This window comes from Mercenaria mercenaria, chromosome 6 (genome assembly GCF_021730395.1).
Source record: "Mercenaria mercenaria strain notata chromosome 6, MADL_Memer_1, whole genome shotgun sequence".
NCBI lineage: Eukaryota > Metazoa > Mollusca > Bivalvia > Venerida > Veneridae > Mercenaria > Mercenaria mercenaria.
Window position 1 is genome coordinate 89,954,879 of NC_069366.1, and position 16,299 is coordinate 89,971,177.

Sequence of the window (16,299 nt, forward strand, 5' to 3'; positions counted from 1 at the left end):
ATTGATGCACTTACACAAGAAGTGGAAAAATTAGATTCTTTGCAGAAAAATGATAGAATACAACATGTAGAGTCACACAAATTCAGAATAGTTCCAACAGACGAAACAGTGGTACAAATTACAATTTTGATACTGAAAATGCTAAGCCAGTTTAAATGTATCCTTACAGAATACCGTTAAGTAAAAGAAATGCTGTCGAGGAAGAAATTCAGGAAATGAAAAATGACGGTATAATTGAGAAATGTCCCAATAGTCCATGGAATGCGTAAGTTGTTACTGTAACTAAATCTGATGGTACACTTAGACTTTGCTGCGATTACAGGGGCTTGAATGTTCTCACAAAGAAAGATTCTCAGCCTTTGCCTAGAATTGATGATATTATTGAAGCTTTGGCCGGTTCAAAGTGGTGGTCTTGTCTAGATATGAAATCGGATTATTGGCAAGTAGATGTTGATGAAAAAGATAGACATAAAACTGCATTTTCTATACCAGGGGGTGAGCAGTGGCAGTGGAAAAGGTTACCATTTGGGTTATGTAACACACCAGCCACATTTACACGCTTAATGCAAATGGTATTCACTGATTTGTTGTGGAAAACTATTATCATATATTTGGAGTGCATACTGTTTCAGAAAGAGGTTACTTTTCTAGGTCATACTATAAATGAAAATGGTGTAGGCACTTCTCCTAAGAAAATTCAAACAATCAAAGATTGGCCCATTCCCAGAAATGCTAAAGAAGCTAGAAATTTTATATCTTTAGCTAGCTATTACAGAGCATATGTTTTTTCAATTTGCTTCAAAGCCTAGACATGAATTAGCTGAGAACGGTAGAAAATTTGGCTGGACAGTCGAGTGTGAGAAGTCATTTCAGGCAATAAAAGATGCTTTAACAAATGCGCCAATATTAGCTTTTCCGACAGAAACTAATCAGTTCATTCTGGACTGCGACGCGTCTCTAGTTGCACAAGGAGCACTCTTGTTGCAATGCATTAATGGTAGAGAAAAAGTTTTAGGATATTTCAGTAAATGTTTCACAAAAACTAGAAGAGAACTGTTGGCTATTATAACAGCAATGAAACTTTTCCATTACTATATCTATGGAAGACATACAATTGTTAGAAGTGATCATTCCAGTTTGAAATGGTTATTAAATTTTAAGAATGTTGAAGGTAAGTTGGCAAGATGGTTAACATTTCTTAGTGTTTATGAACTTCACAATTGAGCATAGAACTGGTAGGTTACATTCTAATGCTGATGCATTGTCTAGACGTCCTTGTTTAGAGGAAAATTGTAAATACTGTATGAGAGTAGAAGCAATACAAGATAATGGTTTTATGGTATCTAATATACAGATTTCAGACAATGATAAAGTAGCTTCGAATCTGATATATAATTACAGTGAAAAAGTTTGTGCCAAGAGAGATAATTCACGGATGACTGATACAGGTTGTTGTAGCATACTTCTTTCCCTTGCTTTGATATTGATTTTTATCCACATAATACAAACAAGGAGACAATGTTTAGTACTACCACCCATTAAGGAAGAAGAGACTCAGTCCAAAATTTCAAAGACCATGGATTGGGCCATGTGAAATAATTGACAAGGTTAATGATGTTTTATACAGAATTAAGACTGGTCCTAGAACTAAACCAAAACCAAAAATTGTCCACCATGATAAACTAAAAAATTACAAAAACAGGAAGTTTTAGCTTTATCTATAGATATTTAGAAATATGATGATAAAGAAAAGATTAGATAAGAAACAGTTAACCGGATACCTAAATAAAACTTGATTATTCTTATATTTGCAGAAATTCCGTTGCGGACTGCGTGAGGATCTCACTTTTCCTGTCAAGAGAGCGTGTATGGCCCATCTGAGAGAGAAGCACAGTGGAATTTCATATAGATAGGAATGACAATCCTCATGCATGCAGGACTGACAGAAATGATTACGTAATGTTTAACCAAATTACTGGAAGCAAAGGTATTAATGCCGAGAGAGATATGGACAAATTCATTCAGAAAGCTGAAAAAGAGTACTGCATAGACATAAATAGGGAAATATGCGAAAGGAAGAAGACGATGCCGGTATTGCCAGGAAGTAGGAGTGTTGCAGAGGAACTGCATCTATGTGATAGTTCAGAGACTGTTACAGAGAGTGATACAAATAGCGATACAGACAGTAGCAGTAGTGAAGATAAGTTTGAGAAATTTCGAGAGGATAATTATTTGAATGAAGTCAGGATATACGAAATAGATGAGTTGGAATAAAAGAATACAGAGGAGGAAAGAAGAAAGAAAGAGGAAGAAAGAAAACAGAAAGAAGAAGAGAAACTAGAAGCAGAACGAAGGAGAAAGGAAGAGGAAAGATTAAAAGCAGAAAGAAAGAGAAAGGAAGAGGAGAAATTGGAAGCAGAAAGAAAGAGAAAGAAAGAGGAGAAGTTAGAAGCAGAAAGAAAGAGAAAGGAAGAGAAATTACAAGCAGAAAGGAAGAGAAAGGAAGATGAAAAATAGGAAGCAGAAAGAAAAATAAAGGAAGAGAGAAGTTAGAAGCAGAAAGAAAGATAAAATAAAAGGAAAAGTTAGAAGCCGAGAGCAAGCAAAAGGATGAGGAAAAATTAGAAACTGCAAGGAAGAGAATGGAAGAACAGGTCAGAAAATAAATAGAAACAAAATTAGAAGAGGAACAGAAGAAGAATGAAGACGATAAAAAGCTAACAGAGAGAAAGAAAAGGGAGGAGGAGAAAAAGACTGAAACTGAAAAGAAGAATGAGAAAAACACAGATGAATCTAAGAAAAAGGAGGAAGAAAATGAAAAGAAAAAGAAAGAAGGATAAAATAGGAAAGAGAAAAATAATAACAGTGAAAATAGGAGAAAAATGGATAAAGAAGAAAAGAAGGAAGAAAAGAAAAATGACACAAGCAGAATATTGAAAGATTTGACAAATAATGAAGATGAAATGAAGGAATTAGATCGAGTTCTGAAAAAGGTGGAAAAACTATTGAGAGGAAAAGGAAGCTGAAAGAGAACAATTATGTTTTTGAAGAAAATGGTTATGTCTATGAAGTCACAACTATCACCAAAATGTTTAATTTGAATTAAAAATAAATAAATATATAAAAAGAGTGTTAAGTAAAAGGAAAGAAAACTGTTACATAGAAACTGATTTAAAGAAAACTGATTTATGGGAAACTGATTTGTAGAAAACTGTTGTACCTAAGACAACTTAAATTCTCATAGTGTAACTGCCTGGGACTTATCTGGAATACAAAAAATAAGACAGACATTAATGTTTTGATAAACAATGATATGTTTTAATTGTATTACAGTAAGATTTCCATCTATAAACAATTGAACATTTTTAAATGTATAAATGTGTTTATATATTTCATGTTTAAAAATGTGTAAAATATGTGCTAATGAAAAAAAAAAAAAAAACAGAAAAAACATTTAAACTGAATTATAACATGACACACACTTGAGACAGTTTTTATGTATGTATTTATGAACAAACTTACCCATTCCAATTATTAAGAATTTGGACAATTCTTGAAGCGCGGGGGAAGTGCTATGCTGGTTACAATATCCCACCCAATCATGAATGCTAGACAACCAAACTCTTGTCATAAATTCACAAAACGTATTAGTGCTTCACTTCAAATATTGGTAACATTTAAATTATAAATATAAAATGTATCCTTTGTTAAAGTTTTCATAAATAATTATTATAAATATTACTTGTATTTAGTCCAAATGAAAGTAGCATGCACCATGTACTGCCAACTTGTAATGGCCGTCATATTGGTTGAATCTGATTGGCGGATATTTATTCCGGGAAAAACCTACTTTCATTTTTGACGTCATGTATAGAATGTTAACATGTATATAAACGTAAAACCGTTTGCTTATAAGAGGCATTCGATCGAACGAGATCAAACGAAAGAGCTGTAAAGAAAATCGCTTATTTCCTTAGCAACTGTCGAGAACGTAACTATGATATTGTTAATCTGTTTAAATCTGAATACAGAATTATGTTTAAATATCTTACCAACAGGAAAGTAAACAATCTTTTCACACTTAAATTTCATGAATATGCAGAATCATGATATAATAACAGAGAATGAACTACATATTTGTTTATTTGTGCCATTTTACTTGTTTATATACACTTGTTTTTGTACAATGATTGATTAATAATAAAAAAAAAAAGAAAATCGAAGAAAGATAGAAAAGAGTTAGAAAATTTTAAGAGTTCTAAAGACAGAAAGCGATGCAGGTATTTTATAGAAAAATAGAAAAGACAAAATAAGGAGTTCATATGCATTTTTGGTCTATGAAAAATAAATATTGGAAGTATTTGAAGAATTTAATTTGATTGTTGGCCGTCCTAACAATATTTGTAGGAACTGGATAGGTTTTCAGAGCTCTGATCTTTTCAGGACCGGTTTCAACACCTATGGAACTCCCAATATGACCAAGATACTGAACCTGGGGTCTAAAGAACTCACATTTGGATCCCTTTAACTTGAGGTTATGCAGCTCGAGACGTTGAAATACTTCTTCCAGACGCCGAAAGTGAGAATCAACAGAATCAGAGAAGATAATAATATCATCGAGATATATCAAACATTCTCTGAGATGGAGCTCTCCCATACAACTTTCATCAAACGTTTAAACGTTGCAGGGGCGCTTGCAAGACCAAAGGCTATCCTGTTGCACTCGAAAAAGCCGAGTGGACCAACACTGAAAGCGGTCTTGAGCTTATCCTCCTCTTTGATAAGGACCTGCCAGTTATCAGAGCGAAGATCAAGTTAAGAAAAGAGAGTAGAACCAACAAGAGAATCTATAGTTTCATCAATACGAGGGAGTGAATATGCATCTTTTATGCTGCGATTGTTTAATTTCCTGTAGTCTATGCAAAAACATAAGGAGCCGTCCTTTTTCCTAACAAGAACTACGTTGGAAAAGAAAGGACTGTTCGAATCCTGGATCGCTCCAGCATTGAAAATGTCTCGCAGGTGTTCACGAACCTTTTCAAACATTCCTGGAGGTATGCGACGGTAAGGATCTTTAAAAAGAGTGGGATCAGATAGCTTGATTCCGTGCTCAACTAAGTCTGTGGAACCAAGATCTGTAGGTCCGGCCGAGAAAATATGTTTCCACTTACAAAGAAAGGAAAGGGCTTCATGTTGTCCAGAAGTTAATGTGTCAGTGGGAATCGTGATACCAAGATCTTCCAGAGACTTGTCCAACTTCTGTGATTATCAACAATTCCTTCACATGGATCAATAGACCGCACAACAGAAACATCCTTTAAATTACAAAGTGTCATTCGAGGATGTATAGACATGGGTCTAGCAGTTAAGTTACATACACGTACAGGAATTCTACAAAATGAACTACCTTGCTGCAACTTTACTAATCTAGGGCAAACATTCAACATGAAGGAATCAGTAGACTCTGTTACACCTGCTGACACGTTACCAATATTCCTTGCTTTGCCGTGAAGAGTCGTAGTCTCATATGGTTTCACTATAACTGTGCGTTGATGAAGAAGTGTGACAGGTGTGGTATTTTCTCCGGGCAGGGAAGCCAAGACGTCCGACAGAGAAGATGACAATCCTTCGGTTCCAGATGACTTCAAAAAGTTCAAAATATTGGTTCCTATAATCAACTAGACAGTGAATATGCAGTGTCAGGGACAATCATAATAGGGACTGGAATAGTAGTTGATGTAAAAGATGGAAAAGAAACATCTAAAACAGAATACCCCAAATATGGTATCTGAGAAACATTAGCACCAGTAATGTCTTACCTGAAATCTGAAAGCTGACTCAACTTTGGCAGTGGATCTAATGATTTGAAAAAGGATTTACTGACGGTAGAAACAATAGATCCGGTGTCTATCAAACCTTTTGTCAAAGTACCATTGATACGAATATCGACCTCATTAGATGTACCAACAAGTGGCAAAGACGAACCAGGACTAACACTGTGATGTGATGAGCTCGACCTTCGATCTGCCCTACGACGAAGGTCGGTCGGAGTTTAAATCTGGCTTGTCAACATTTTCCTCCTTTGGAATATCTGCTCCTTTGGACTTACCACCGTTCCACTTTTTTCTACTGGCTTGGTTAGCTTTCAAGTCTCTAATGTCCTTCTCCATGCCCGAGTTTTTGGCATTCATCCGTTCCATTTCCTTGCCATGCTCTGGATCTCCTTAAGTAGTCTACTTTCTACAGTGGTAGCTTACTGTTTGGCAGCAACCGGGTCAGCTGTATCTGATTTCTTGTCTTCAGATGGAGGGGATATTTCCTGTTTCACTTCAGGTTTACATGCTTTGAGGGTAGATGTTGGAGTTCTAGACTGGCGAAGATCCTCTTCTATGGCTCTCAGCTCTTTTTGAAGCGTGTTATAATCCATGTGCTTCTCGAAGAGGTACCTTGATGCATTCTTCAGGTCCATATCTCGGAGTCCAGACCATAGCCTACTCCTCTGCATGTTGTTCCTGCTTGTTCTATCAAGGTGTCCAGGGACCCTGCTAAAAAGTCGCTCTAGACGTAGACTATAATCTGCAACCGACTCCTCTGCGTTCTGCCTCTCGCTATAAAACTGCTCCTTGGGTCGTTCGACTGTACATTGCCATATATACCCTCCAGTTTAGCAATAATTTCTGTAACAGATGCATATTTACCTAAATGGAGAAGAACACCTCTGGCACTACCCTAGAGGGACTTACGGATAGCCTCCCTAATAATATGGGAGGGATATATACCCGCATCAAGGAGACAATTTACATCATACCTCAAAATTTCAAACATGGAAGAATTTAACTTTCCATCACCAGAGAAAGATGGTAACTAAGGAATGCGAGGATGTACATAATCAATGCGAGGGGCCACAAAAGATCTATCAGCATACTGGGGAGGGCTAGATCCTGGAAATAAACGCGCAGTAGTAGAAGGATGAAAAGAAGCTTCATCAGGATATGGTCTATCTGCACCAAATCTACTGGACCTCCTATTATATTCTCGTATTGGGGTAGGCGTCACATTATACGTGGTAGTATGGGATATACCTGTAGTACGTGGGTACTAGTAAACTCACTGACATGAAATTTGCCAGACTTGCGTAACTCTGAAGCAAAAAATTCAAGATCTGCAGAAGAATACTCCATTGAACGTGTCGGTCCATCCGCCATGTTTAAAACAAACAAATATACCTAATCAAAATCAGTTCAAAAAGGTTCAACTCTACCTCACAAAATAATTTACACTAATACTGGAAGAGTGAGATTACATATGACAAAAGAAAAAAAAATGTTACAAAAAATTCAGGTTTTGAGAAATGGCATTACTAAGACGCCATACTATTTATAAAGCACAAGTCTGGGTAACAATGATGCTATCAGCAGTTCACTGTAAAAAATCAAAAAGCTATCACTGGTAAGGCTAAGTCACCAGTGCACTCAATTCATACACAATGGCTTTCTCTGTACACCATACAATCTGTACTGACAATAGTATGAGTATCAATCAATGTGTTCACAAGATCAAAACTTGTTACACAAACAAGAGAACTTGAAGTCAATTTCAATTACTCTAGAAAAATATTCTATATAAAATCAATGACTGTTATGGTCTGACTGGTACACCATACTCTGCAGACAAATTTTCTGTAACACTGCTTGCTTCTCATCTTACAGTATATTCTAATGACAGCTTAACCACCAGCTGTATAACTCAAACACAACGTTGTAAACAAATTTTTAAACCACATACAAAATTAGTGCAATAAATTGTGAAATGTGGTAATCCAGAAAACAACTTTATCTGTGGTAACTAAATTTTTATTTGAACTAGTAATCTTGATAATAAGAAAACACAATAAATATATTCTGCAGATAATATATTTCAAATGCTTTCTATATTTTCTGCACAAAAACAGAAAAATTTGATGAAATAACACAACACGGTTTCAGATTTTATTCAATAATATGTCTGATTTTCAATTCAGATCTTACCACTTGACTGTATATCTTCCACAGCTGTTACTGTGCCTCAATCTTGATCACCGTTCAAAATTCCGCGACAACTTTTCGAAATGAACAATTCATTCTATCCAAAGCATAAATATTGCATTTCAAAACTTCTGCTCCGATTTAACAAGCTCAACACGTTCACTTCTGGTTTAGCTTTAAAATATGGCTTTTCATTCCTTTACAACTGTGTCAAACTAATCGAAATGCTGTACTGCACTTATCTAATACTAAGCTACAAGAAATTCTGTTCAAAGATGGTTCCTTTGTTTTTCCAAAAGAACACCACTGACGAAAATTACACACAAATAAATATATGATGTTACACCGGAATAATGTATTGTGACCGGAATAATATACTGTGACCGGATATTTTATAATATATTTGATATATTTCAATATAGAATTTTCTTGGACTGGGGTATGAGTTAACGAAGTATGAACTTGTTAGTTTAACAATTACCAACCCTTCACCACCTGTAAATCTGTGTTTGTGTCAAGTTGTGATGCTGTCACCCGTGCCAGCCACTGTACAGTTTAGACCATTCAGTCAGCAAATCATTCAATAAATATATGTGAGGCAGCCTGAGATACAAGGCTCCTTAAACTTCAGCCTGAAAATATCAATGCAAAAGACTTTGAAAAGAAATAAAGAAAACTTTTGTGATATGTGCACTTTTGTCATGTCCATGTGTTTGTTGACATGACATTCCTGAGGAAGTACCGAACTTCCGGAAGTAATTCCTCTTTCTTACAAACGTTTTCATTGGCTGTTCGCGGGAATCCGTGACGTCATTCCCGAAGTACCTGTTTCGTCCCCAAAATTTCGTACCATAAAATATCGCCCATCTGTACTTGAAAAATCCACACTGGCAACCGATGTCGTGTGTTCTCTTGCTCAAGGGATGGGGCGTTTTGGCCTGTAAAGGCACTAAAACAAAATCTTGATAATAAAATTTCGAGATAGAAAAACCTTCAGGCGCAAGCCATCAAGAATCTATTTCCAATTGCAATTCAATAAATACAGCGCCGAATTACATAAATATGATATGGAAAGATGCATGAATACATGAGAAAATGAATGCAGTAACAATTACCTGTAAAGACACTAAAATAAAATCTTGATGAATAAATTATCGAGATAGAAAAAACTTCAGGCGCAAGCCATCAAGAATCTATTTCCAAGTGCGCATGCGTGTAGTTATATCCGGGACAATTTAAAAAAAAATAGAGGCCCGGCATGCAAATCTTGTTAAGGTCTTTAATAAACTGGTATGTGTTAGAAAATGTTAGATGGATGAATGAAATGAAAATGATATAGGAATTCATATAGGATCGGGCTGTATGGAAATAATACAAAATAATAACACATAAAGACATTTCATACAATATATATACACGGAACGAGGACAAAACAACATATAGACAAAATACTGATATTCAATGGTTTTGGACCTCGTAACACAAACACTACCATCATAGGGAGCCAAAACGGAGTCAACGTTTTCACGGTTTAGAGGGACTTTACTTGAAGATATTTTGTTTATTTTTGTGCTACTTAAAGTTCGAAGTTAACGGAAGCACCTGTGTCACGTCATGTTAAAAAGGAACTGTTAGTGTTAGGACTTTATAACTGTTAAAAAGAGATACTGACCTCACATATTTTTTTTGATTCATTCTTTCTTACAATAAGATTTTTTTTTCACTTTTTATTTATTCATTGTAAACAATAATTTTCTGTAAATAAAATTGTAAATATTGCAATGGGTGTTGATTTGTTCTGGTAGCTCTTGTCCCCGGTACGTCCATCCAGCCACAGGGTTCTTCAATGACATTTTCCCGTGTGAATATGTTTCTGAAAAAATCCAAATGTTTGGGATGAAGCTTTTTTTATAATTTCAGTATATTATTTAATTACGATAGTGTTTTTGCTTTGATAAATTGACTTATATGAAGACTGTTAGTCATTTATTATCTTAGTAATAGAGGGGTGCAACTGTTTTTTGATATTTTAAGAATAGCTATTTACTTTCAAGAGCACAACGGAATCAAATAGTGTAATATTATTTACTGTTGCAACAACTTATCTGTACTTGATTTTACTATAGAATATTTTTTTACAGCTAATCATTTCAATTTAGAAACTATATAAAAACCAAAGTTTCTTTGTCCTTTATTTCTAGATGATGATGTCGGTGACCCTGACTTCATTGATGACGATAGCAGTGAAACTTCTTCCTCTGAAGCTAATATATTTAGAACAAGCGAGAGTCCGATACAGCTTGATAGACAGGAAAAACACTTTAAAAACATGACACAAGAATGTAGCATTCCTTGCATTTGCTTAAACTTTTGCCATATTTTGGAGTTAATTAATTTGAATACATTGTAAGATTGCAATGGTCTCCTAGCAATTGAAGCCATCCCACCCTTGCAGACACATGTTTTCCAAAGGCATAATGTCATGAAAGAATGAAATGTATAAAAGTAAAAGAGTTCATATATCTATAGCATATGTTATTATAATGCAAGGCAATAAAGTAAACAACAAATGTTGTGATTTTTTTTCTGGTGAGGAAGATTCCTGGTATTCTCAGAAGTTTATATTATTGTGTTTGTGTTAGAGTAACTGATTGATATAGTAGGAACTACTTTATAAATCATTGATAAAAGTAATGCTTTTAAGTTGGATCTATTTTTCAAAGAAATAAAGGCCATGGTTTTATAAACCGCCGGCATCTGTTGATTGACTTGTCCGTTGTCTGTCCATAACACAATTACAGTCTACCTTGTGAACATTCAACACCCTAAAGGTCACATTTTTGTCAGATCTTCATCAAACTTTGTCAAAATATTCATCTGAATGATATCTAGGTCAACGTTGAAACTGGGTCACTTGGGGTCTAAAACTAGGTCACTTGATAAAATTATAGAAAAAAATTGTTACCTCTCTAGAAGTCATGTTTTAGTGTGATCTTCATCAATCTTGGTTAGAATGGTTTTATCAATGAAATCTAGGTCAAGTTTGAAACTGGATTACTTGAGATCTAAAAGTAGGTCACCAGGTCGTCATAAAAAAATTTGTGAACACACTAGAAGTCATATTTTTAATCTGATCTTCATCAAAATTGGTCAGACTTTTCATCTTGATGATATCTAGGTCAAGTTCGAAACTTGGTCACCTGGGGCCGAAAACTAGGTCAAATCATAGAAAAACCTTGTGAACACTCTCTCATGTTTTTAGTTCGATCTTTATCAAACTTGATCAGAATATTTATCTTGATGACATCTAGGTCAAGTTTAAAAATGGGTCACGTAGGGTCAAAACAGGTCACTAGGCCAAATCATAGGAAAACCTCGTGAACACCGTAGAAGTTAGACATGGTGAGATTGTTTATCTCGATGATTTCTATGCTTAGTTCGACACTGGGTCATGTAAGGTCAAAGACTAGGTCACAAAGTCAAATCATCAAGAAAGCTTTTGATTTTTGTTGGTTGTGTTTAACGTAGCACCGACACATTTTAGGTCATATGGCGACTTTTCAGCTTTGATGGTGGAGGAAGACCCCAGGTGCCCCTCCGTGCATTATTTCATCACGAGCGGGCACCTGGGTAGAACCATCGACCTTCCATAAGCCAGCTGGATAGCTTCCTCACATGAAGAATTCAACGCCCCGAGTGAAGCTCGAACCCACATCGATGAGGGGCAAGTGATTTGAAGTCAGCGACCTTAACCACTGGGTCACGGAGGCCCCTAGAAAGCTTTTGAACGCTCTAAAAGCCATATGTTTGCCTGATCTTCATTCAAATTGGTCAAAATGTTTATCTCGATATCATCTAGGTCAAGTCTAGGTCACATCCGGTCAAAAAGTAGGTCAATAGGTCAAACGATCAGAAAAGTTTGTGAACACTATTGAAGCCATATGTTTAGTCTAATCTTCATCAAACTTTGTCAGAATGTTTATTTTTATGTTATCTAGGTCAGATTTGAAAATTGGTCAGACAAGGTCAAAAACTAGGCCCATAGGTCAAATGAACAATAAAGCTTGTGAACACTGTAAAAGTCATATTTGTAGTTTGATCTTCATCAAACTTGACGAGACACTGTTTATCTTAATAATATCTAGGGCAAGTTCAAAAATATGTGACATGAGATCAAAAACTAGGTTTTAATGTCAAATTATTTCTTGATTAAAAAGCTTGTGCCATTTGCGTTTCTAACGCATCTTCTTGTTATCTAACTTGCATTATTGCACGTATATAAAATATATACCTCCATATGATAACATTCCTTTTGTCAATCAATTTGTATAACTCAATCGCACATTCTGTTAATATTCCACAGATGATGTTGACACAGAAAAGACATCTGATACAGAGTTAAAAGATGTGGTATGTCCTATTCCAGGTAAATTGTCAACATCACTACCTAATATAGTTTCCTAATAAAGGTTACCAATTTGCATCAAAATACAATTTTCTGTCTTTGAACTTTCAACGTTTTGGTTATATATGTGTGGCCATATTGGTCAATGCAGCACTTTTTCTCACAGAGTAATAGAAAACTTGTTTAATTCCTTGAATAAAAAAATGATCTTTTGATACGACATGTTGTTATTTTTTCAGATGGTTACATTCTACACCCAGACAACACGTTGGGTACACAGAAAGGTGATGCTGCTGGTTCTACGGAAGCTAACTGCTCACATATGTACCTTGTTAATAGTAGGTGCTACATCACATATGATAATACATATATTACTAAAACAAAAAAAAGGTTCATTACATATAGTATACTGTACAATAATTTTCAAGAGCAACTATCAAAACAGGACATCCATTAACATCTTGCACTTTAAACTTAGTGTTTTGATAAGACACAGTGATTCAAAGAAGCTGCCCCTACTATTTGTGATACACTTGCGTATAGCTTCAGTCATGTTTTCATTGACCGTGTCAGTGTGTGGTAGCTTTTCCTAAACTGAATAGCCGTAAAAGTTTCTGATTATATATATTAAAAAAAAAATAGATAATACAGCATTTCCAGAGTTTCCTCATTAGTTCTCGTTTTTCCTTTTTTCAGAGATATCTGAGATCATTGAGCCATCGTGTGAAGATATTGAAAGGCCATCGTTTCCACAGCTTATAGTAATGGATAAGGTGAAAAGAAATACTAAAGGCAGTCTCTCCAGTAAAAAACACTGCTGTGCTTACTGTGGGAAGTTATAGATATTTAAGTCTGAAACACACAAATGAGATAGCAGTAGGGAAAATCCTTGCCTTGCCAAAAAACAAAATAGATAACGGTAAGTTCTATTCATTCCGTAGAGATGGTACCTAAAAAATTCAAATTCATCTTTATAGGTTTTTTTTTCAGAGTGAAATGATAAGTGCACCAATTTTCTAAATATATTTATGGTTTTCCTCTTCTCCATGTCAAAAATAGAAATATTTGACATCTAAAAAATGACTTTCTCAAAATATCTGAAGCAAAATGGACAACTCTTGTATTGACCGTTTTTCAAAGATTTTAGGACTTCCCCAATTATAGTCTATATCAAAAGCTCCCACAGCTAAATAAATTCAATAGAGTATAAGGTAAGTTTACTCTACTTTCAACATTTTGAAAGAGCCTATACCGAACTTCCTTTTGTTTTTTAATAAGGTCAAATTCTAAGACTAGCCAAGAGTCTAAAACGCTTGAAAAAATTCTGAGTGAAAGAGAATGACATGCTCTTTATTATAAGCTTGCCAAAACCATACCATAAATGTACCTTAAAGAAGTTATTAAAGATTATATTGTAAACAAACCCCTACACCATTTTACCATCAATATTTTCCACTCATGAATGGACTCAATTCAGGTGATAATGTTGATATATTTATAATTGAGAGGCCCCAACAAAACCCTTTTTTCAAGTTGTGTAAACAATATAAGTTTTAAATTAATGTTGATATCTGTAATTATCCGATTACTTTGTTTTCAACAATAAATAAAACACCTTTTAGTTTGTTTAGGGTAGTTGACCTGTAACGAAAATCATCAAATAGAGTAATCTCCATATGCTTTTTCAGCATTTATTCGTTTTTCAAGGAAAGCAAATGATCGTGCTAGTTCCCTCCAGAGAATGTTTAAATTGAGATTTGCTTAAAATACATTACATAGAGTCATTACCTGTCAGCTACCTTAACATGTAGTAATTACAACCACTACCTTAAAACATTGTAATTATATTTGACGACAATGAATTTTTGTGTTACCAATTTAACGTTTTTTGTTATTTTTTTTTTGTTGGATATATACATTTTACATTTTGATATATAAATGTTGTGTAAACCAATGTATCACCATTGAGAACAATAAATAAACAACTTTGGCTAAAAGATCAAAACTTAATAACATTTCTTAATGTCGTTAATTTTCTTCAAAGGAATGTATGCATTATTCTATATAATCTTCATACATTACTTAACTTTCTATCAGGGCCTCACTACAACTTACAAAATAACTGTCAGTGTAAGTCATGAGAAAAGCGTGCATATTGTATATTGAATACAAAGGGATTTAAACACATGTAGGTCATATTTTGTCTGCCTGATAAATTGTTTGAAACAGGACCTATCTGATTTTTCTTTCACTTTTGACCGATGTTTAATGTTGGCTTCAATTTATTGATCAATTTAGAGTTGTCCCCCTTTGATTTATTTGGGTAGGTACCATCTCTACATTCCGTACTACTTGTTTGCTACTTATTGCCTCTTGTTGGGTACTTAAGGGTACTTGAGAACAAAGGAAGTACCCAATAAAGGGCCGTTCGTTAGTACGTCCGTCCGTCCGTACTAGATCAAAGGTCAAGGTCACAGTGACCTTGCCAATAAAATTTTAAGACAGTATTGTTATCGCATCTAGTCAGAAACTACTGGTGGGATTTCAATGAAACTTGGCATATATGATCCCCTAGTACTCTAGTTGGTCGTAAGTGAAAATGAGGTCACTAGGTCAAATGTCAATGTCACAGTGACCTTAACCTTAAAATTTTAAGAAATATTTGCTATCGCATCTAATCAGAAATACAAGGTGGATTTCAATGAAACTTAGTCAGAGTGTTCATCTAATATCCTACTTTGTCCTACGTGAGTATGGGATCACTATGTCTAAGTTCAAGGTCACAGGGACCTGGACATTGAAAATGGTTTCTGCTCAATAATTAGAGAACTATTTCACCTAAGGCCGCGAAACTTATAATAGTATATTGGTCCTGATGTGGAGTTTAATCCTACTGAATTTTCGATACCTGGGTCAAAGGTCAAGGTCACAGGGACATTGACATTGAAAATGATCTCTGCTCAATAATTAGAGAATTTATTCATCTGGGACTTTGAAACTCGATAGGTTTATTGGCCCTGATGTGTAGATGACCCCTACTGAATTTGAGGTCACTGGATTAAAGGTCAAGGTCAGAGGTTTCTGGATATTGAAAATGGTTTCTGCTCAATAATAGGAGAAGTATATCACCTAGGACATTGAACCTTCACAGGTATGTTGGACCTGATATGAAAATGACTTCTGCTAAATTTAAGGTCACTGGGTCAAAGGTCAAGGTCACAGGGACCTGGACATTGAAAATGGTTTCTGCTCAATAATTAGAGAACCATTTCACCTAAGACCGCGAAACTTATAATAGGTATATTGGTCCTGATGTGGAGATTAATCCTACTGAATTTTCGATACCTGGGTCAAAGGTCAAGGCCACAGTGACCTTGATATTGAAAATGTTCTCTGCTCAATAATTAGAGATTTTTTTTCACCTGGGACCATGAAACGTCATAGGAATATTGGCCCTGATGTGTAGATCACCCCTACTGAATTAGTGGTCACTGGGTCAAAGGTCAAGGTCACAGGTTCCTGGATATTGAAATTGGTTTCTGCTCAATAATAAGAGAAGTATGTCACCTTGATACTTCAAAGGTTCAATAGTCTTGATGTGTAGATGACCCTCGTTGTGTTTTGGGTCCCTGGGTCAAAGGTCAAGTTCAAAGGGGCCAAAACAATGAAAATTTTCATGAAAAAGATAATTCAATGGTGGGCGCCAAGATCCCTCTGGGATCTCTTGTTTTATATGTTTAATATGTAAAGAGTTAAAGGAAAATTCTTAAAAAGCAGTTAATTTCCTTAATTTTGGATTAAAATAAATCGCATTAAGCAAAGTTTTTTGGTCAAAACCTAAAGTGTTAATGCATAATTGTTTTCTTTACT

At 35.0% G+C, this 16,299-nt stretch overlaps 1 protein-coding gene across 1 annotated transcript in view; it reads left to right on the forward strand.

Moving 5' to 3' along the window:
• Positions 1-12,444, forward strand: part of LOC128557916 (alpha-(1,3)-fucosyltransferase fut-5-like) — a 29,348-nt gene extending 16,904 nt beyond the window's left edge. Inside the window, exon 3 of the mRNA XM_053546578.1 lies at positions 10,226-12,444. The gene's annotated coding sequence lies outside the window, so the exon portion shown is untranslated. The remainder of the gene's footprint in view (positions 1-10,225) is intronic.
• The last annotated feature ends 3,855 nt before the right edge of the window (positions 12,445-16,299 follow it).